Source organism: Schistocerca gregaria, chromosome 2 (genome assembly GCF_023897955.1).
Source record: "Schistocerca gregaria isolate iqSchGreg1 chromosome 2, iqSchGreg1.2, whole genome shotgun sequence".
NCBI classification, from domain to species: domain Eukaryota; kingdom Metazoa; phylum Arthropoda; class Insecta; order Orthoptera; family Acrididae; genus Schistocerca; species Schistocerca gregaria.
In genome coordinates, this window is record NC_064921.1 from 810,073,397 (window position 1) to 810,079,766 (window position 6,370).

The 6,370-nt window shown below is 39.3% G+C and overlaps 1 long non-coding RNA gene across 1 annotated transcript; it reads left to right on the top strand.

The window, feature by feature from the left end:
* The first annotated feature begins 773 nt into the window (after nucleotides 1–773).
* Nucleotides 774–1,274, top strand: LOC126336511 (uncharacterized). Its single transcript, XR_007564968.1, has 2 exons — nucleotides 774–1,007; nucleotides 1,088–1,274. It is a non-coding gene; the product is annotated as an uncharacterized LOC126336511 (long non-coding RNA).
* The last annotated feature ends 5,096 nt before the right edge of the window (nucleotides 1,275–6,370 follow it).

Here is a 6,370-nt window from a genome sequence, read left to right on the forward strand (position 1 = left end):
AATAGAAGCTTTCGAAATGTGGTGCTACAGAACGCTGAAATTACATGGTTAGTTCAGTACCTAATGAGAAGGTACTGAACAGAAATTTAGAGAAGAGGAATTTGTGGCACAAGTTGACTAGAAGAGGGGATAGATTGGTAGGACATGTTCTGAGGAATCAAGGGATCACAAATTTAGTAGTGGAGGAAAGTATGGAGGGTAAAAATAGTAGAGGAAAATCAAGAGATGAATACACTAGGTAGACTCGCAAGGATGTAGGTTGCAGTAGTTACTTGGAGATGAAGAAGCTTGCACAGGATAGAGTAACATGGAGAGCTGCATCAAACCAGTCTCTGGACTGAAGACCACAACAACAACGGCGACCTTACAGAGTTTTTTTAGTGATCGAGTATGTCACGTCTGTATCGAGGTACTGTCCTCAATGGACGTACAGCAAACGTCTTGAAAGAATGTGTTTTCTTGCGTAAAAGGTAGGTGTATGTTGGTATTATTTTTCACTAGCTGGCGGTAGCTTGTATTACAGGTGCTTGTTTATGGCTGTTTTTCCTTTTTTCTTTCTAGTGGGGGAATGGAAATCAGAGACGTGAGGGAGCTGTTTGCGACGGATCTTGTTTGCGGCGCAAGTCGAGATAACTCCGGCTGCGACCAGCGCCGGGCGGCGCGCGCCGGTCAGAACTAGACCCGCAGGTGCGGCGGTGGCCACCAGGGGCGCTGGCGTCGCTGCTCCGGCCGGCCATTGGCCGATCCGGGGCGGCGCGCCGTGCTTGGCAGGCAGTCGCGTCACGGCGTGGGAAGCTCGTTCTCGTCCGCGACCTTGTCTGCATGAGGTGGCAGGCCAGGGCAGGGTAGGGCGGCGCTTGCGCGGCTCCTTCTCACACGTGGCTGGCCGGGTGTCAAGTGTGCCCCCAACCGCGCTGCGGCCTAGCTAACGGAACTGGGCGTGCTAGCTCGGCCGGAAACGACAGCTGTGACACTACTCCGTGCCGGTGAACACTCGTTCGACTGCAGTAAGTTTCTCTTTGGAGGTAACGTTTAGTGAGTGTGTATTACAGATGACTGTAGAGTGCAGAGTTTCTGTTCATTGCAGGTGCAGATCCAGGGCTTAGTTCTGAGAGGGGGTCACATTTCGTTACTGCTCTTCTTCCCCTCCGTATAGCTTGCCATCAGCCATACTTTGAAAGTGCATAGATGTCTAAAATTTTAATAAGAACTACAATAAAACATAAAAAAATATTAGCTGTAAACTGACTGATTACAATAAACTATACAAAATATTTTAAAGTTTTTCTGTGTCTTCAGCCTAAGATGCAGCTTTATCTTATGAAACCCTCTTCACCTCCCAATAACTTCTGCACCCTACATCCATTCGAACTTGTTTACTGCTCTACTTATGTTGATCTCCCTCCACAGTTTTATCCCCCACCCACCACACCACACAAACACACACACACACACACACACACACACACACACACACACACACACACGCAACTCACTCAAATACCAAACTGACTGTTAAAATTTTTGGGAACATTGTTTCAGGATAAACAGCACTTTATTAATATTATAATGTAATTCAATAGATGCGTCGTGATGCCATTAAAGCTGTTTATTTTTATGTTTAGATGACCAGTTTTGATCTTCTTTGACGACTGTCGGAACCATCGCCATGGAGCAGGTCCATCTGAGTAGGTGTGGAGAGCACTGCTCAGTATTCTCTACACCTGCACTTATGGATCTGCTTCACGGCGATGGCTCCTATGGTCATGAAGGAATGTAAAATCTGAAGATTGTTTCCAAGAAAATCGAAAGCAGTCATTTAAAAATAAAAACAAACAAATTAAATGTCATTATGACTGAGTCTATTGAAATAAATTGACATTCCTTGATGCCTCAGACTACTATCAACCAGTCACTCCTTTTAGTCAATTTCTGCCAAAAAAGTCGTTTTTCTACGATTTTATTTAGTATCTCTTCTTTATATAATGGACCCATCAAATCTATAGTATTCTTCTATTGCATTACAAGTTGAAAGCTTCAGTTTCTCTATGGTCTTAACTACTTGTTGTCCATGTTTCACTTCCATAGAAGGCAACACTAAAGATAAATGTCTTTAGAAAAGACTTCCTAATACTCAAATTTATAGTTGATATTCACACCCACCTCTTTTTCAGAAACGCTTTCGTTGCTATAGCCAGTTTGTGTATTACATCCTTTCTGTGTTAACCATCATCAGCTGTTTTGCTGCCCAAGTAAAAAAACTCATGTTTTACTTATTGTATTTCATGTCCTGATCTACCTCTCTATTGCATAGGTTTTTTTTAGGAAACCAGTTTCAGTAAAAAAAAAAATGTGGGGCTAGAACCTGACACACAAAATACTACGTAAAAACTTGAACACAAAAATTTTGATTTATTGAATGTTTTAGGTTCATTATCATAATGCAACAAAGAGAAAAAATGTTTAATTAGTAACTGTTCAGTCACAGAGACATGGAAAAATAATTTGTGCTCTCATAAAGCATCATTTTACATACCTTAAAAATCTAAATAGATGTGATCTAAATAGATATAAATAATTTATACTTTCAGATGCTTTGTGTATGTTTGCATAGACTCGACCTTGAGCAAAGATTATCGATTTTCAACTCCTTCTGCCAAAATAATAATGCTAAACACAGTATAACTCGATCCACCCAGACTGTGTATGTTACCAGACAGCAACATCATGCTTGTACCAGTGTTTTTCTTGACATTATATGTAAATTTTTGGTTTGCTGTCAAATGTCAACACCATGCAATAGAGGACTAATTCCCTTAGTATTACCTGTTTTTATATGACTATATTCAGAAATAAAATGTTGAAATGTGTGTGAAATCTTATGGGACTTAACTGCTAAGTCCATCAGTCCCTAAGCTTACACATTACTTAACCTAAATTATCCTAAGGACAAACACACACACCCATGCCCGAGGGAGGACTCAAACCTCCACCGGGACCAGCCGCATATTCCATGACTGCAGCGCCTAAGACCACTCGGCTAATCCCATGCGGCTATATTCAGTTACCCTTGTTTTATATCTGTTGATGTTCATCTTGTAATTTCCTTACAAGACACTTTCCATTCGACTCAACTGCTCTTCCAAGTCCTTTGCCATTTCTGACACAATAACAGTGTCATTGACAAACCTCAAAGTTTTTATTTCTTCTCCCTGATTTTTAATTTCTCTTCAGTTTTTCTTCGGTTTTCTTTACTGCTTGCTCAGTGTATTATCTTCTAAGATATCTTCTAAGATATTCATAGGGTGAGTGTTGCCTCATGTGTTTCTAAATTTCTTCAGAACTCGAACTGATCTAGCCTGAGTCATCTCCTAACAGTTTTGCCATTCTTCTGTAAATAATTCATTTCAGTATTCTGCAACTGTGTCTCATTAAACTGCAAGTTCAGTAATATGCACATCTGTTAGGGCCTACTTTATTTGAAACTAGAGTTATTAAATACTTCCTGAAGTTGAAATTTTTAATTTAAAGGTGATAATCTTTTTACACCAGTGTTTAAAAGGTCAACAATATTTTCCAAGAAATCACAGTCCTTGCATTTGAAAAGTATATGTATCTAGCAATTGATTCAAGAAACTATGATAGCAACAAAGTCTCACCACTTTGACAGTGTCATAAAATTGTAGTGTGCACTCACAATTATCAATTTTGAGCACTGCTCTACATACTACAGCTATTAGAGGGATTTAAAAAGGGGGGTGGGAAGGAGGGAATGCTCTTTCTTTTTATTGTTTCCATCTACATTCACGAAGTCAATCTTTCTGTTGCTTATTTTTCTTAGTGGAGGTTCTTTACCTCTCTCTATTGCCTTAAGTCAATTTGCTGTAACAGATTTCCTGTTGACAGCATTTGTGGTCAGCATTGTGAATGAACACCTTTACCTGCCATTCATATGGGATAGCGACTGAAAACTACCCTATATTAAATATACCTCATGTTTTCTTTATGTTTTTCGAGACTAGAGTTTTCAATGTACTCTACTACCGAAAATTTAGCTATGATATGTTTATTGGGGGTGGGGGGAGGGCGAAGTTGCCCACTCTGACTTCCCCTCACTCTCCCTGAATCCACACTGGTGCTGACATGCAGAGTCATTGGAAGAAGAAATCCACTTATTTCTTGTTATTTTGTTTCCTCTCTCCCTCACAGTGATCAGTTAATTTAAGACTTTGTTCTGCCATGTTGGACCTGTTTCCCCTATAAAAAGTTCCAGGAAAGATTAAGATTTAAAATCGCTTTAATGGTGAGGTCATTGGAGAGACAGAGAATGAGCGCTGAATGGGAAGGTGTGGGAATAAGATCAACAACGAACTTCCCAAAGTAATGAACCTGACATTTTCTTTAAACTATTCACGTAAACCACAGTAAACTTAAACCTGGATGATGATATTGTGATGTGAGCCATCATTATCCTGAGTACAAGGCCAGTGTCCTATCACTGCAACACCTGAGGCTGGGTTCTCTCAGGAACTACATGTATAGTCATGCCTGTTCAGACTTGATTTTCATCACATATTTCGCTTTGGCTGCTAGTATAATGGATTCTTTCACCTATCTTTACAGAAGATAATGGCTTCCACAAATTAGGAGAAATATAAAAGTTCTACACATAACATTCTGAAATTTAGTCAGTCATGAAATACTGGAAACATTAGTAAAGCTGCACAAGTAACTTATGTTGAAACATCTTTTAAATGTGCAAAATGAATATGACAGTTTGTTACAGCAGAGATAATGTCAACACAATGGAGCAGCACATTCTGTCACACATGATGCTACTTCCTGATTGTCTCTGTGTTTATATGTCAAGTGAAACACACTGCTGTTCCAAAATTGCTGTCATTGCAACAAGGTTATGAAGAGAAACATTTCAGGTAGTAAAACGTTTCCAACAGGACACCAAATGTAATTATTTAGTATTGAAAACTTTGATCCAGGAGACCAGCTGTACAGACATTGGGTTAGGAGACTAATCCTTTGAGGTTCTTTCTTTCAGGTGGAAATCGTTAGCTATTGCAGTAGTATAATTGTGTACATATGTAGTAACTATAATCACTCCAGATTTGTAATCTCATAGTTCCATAAAGTAAATTGTACAAATATGGAGGGATGTTTTATAACTTGTTTTTTATTCATTAATAGCTCATTACATTGATCTCCAAGATTATTTGTTACAATGTACTTGATGGTTGTCTATCAAATAAATATGTTTGTAAATTGAAAACTTCTGTTGTCATTCTTTTATTTGCAATTTTAATGTGCTACAATTACTACAGGCACTGATGCTACATAACTGATAGTGCAATTTCCTTCTAACATCTGCATACGCTCCCAGTCAAGTGTTCTACCTTGCCGTAGAAAGAAGCATCCACCTTAACTGTTCTAGCTACATATTCAACACTAACATTTGTGAGAAAGGATGGATATAATTCAAATATACTGTACATTGCACATTAGATACACTAAAATACTCATCAGATTAGGATTGCAAATGTGTACATTATACATGATAGTGAATCCCACATGATAGCACACTTTCACATACCACAGTCAGTGTCTGATTGTGTAGTGGTAGGTATGTACCTGGGCTCATGGCAGACCAGATGCCAATGAACCATAAGAAACAAGCAGGTAGCAAACCATGTGTGAGATGTGTTCAGTAGGTAGCCTGTCAGGGAATCAGTGCCACACAACACTCTTCAAAGCAGTCTTACACAATCCTTGCCACTTGTGGACTAATAACGTGGTGAGGTATCATATGTGGATATATCTCTGTCATCATCGATACCATACCAATAAAATAACATAGGAGAGCTACTGAAATGAAGGTAAGTTACGGCCAGCAGACAAACTGTGAGTATAATTTTTTATCTCTTTTAATTTTACAAAATTGTTAAAGATTTTGTTGCCGCTTGTTGACAAAGTGCCTGTTGACTTCTGTCTTGGTTTTTTCGGCTGGCGTTTGCCTCATGATTTTTCTGACGTATTGCCAGCATTGTCAAAACTTCACCCTCCATTGCTGCTGGTGGAAGGTGAAGCTTTGACAAGGCCAGCCACTTGTGATGTTGGAACTTCAGAAAAATCATCAGACACACGTTGGCCGAAGAACTCAAGACAGACGCCATCAGGCAGTTTGTCTTTTAATTTTCTTTTATTAATACTACACAGTCCATCCGCATTAATGAGACCACCATCTATGTTCAAATCATGTTCAAATGAACGTGCAATAACCACTCACTGACAGCAGGTGTCACCACTAGCAGTGGATGGTATATAAAGCGTGTCTGGGGGATGTGGGAAACAATGCAGT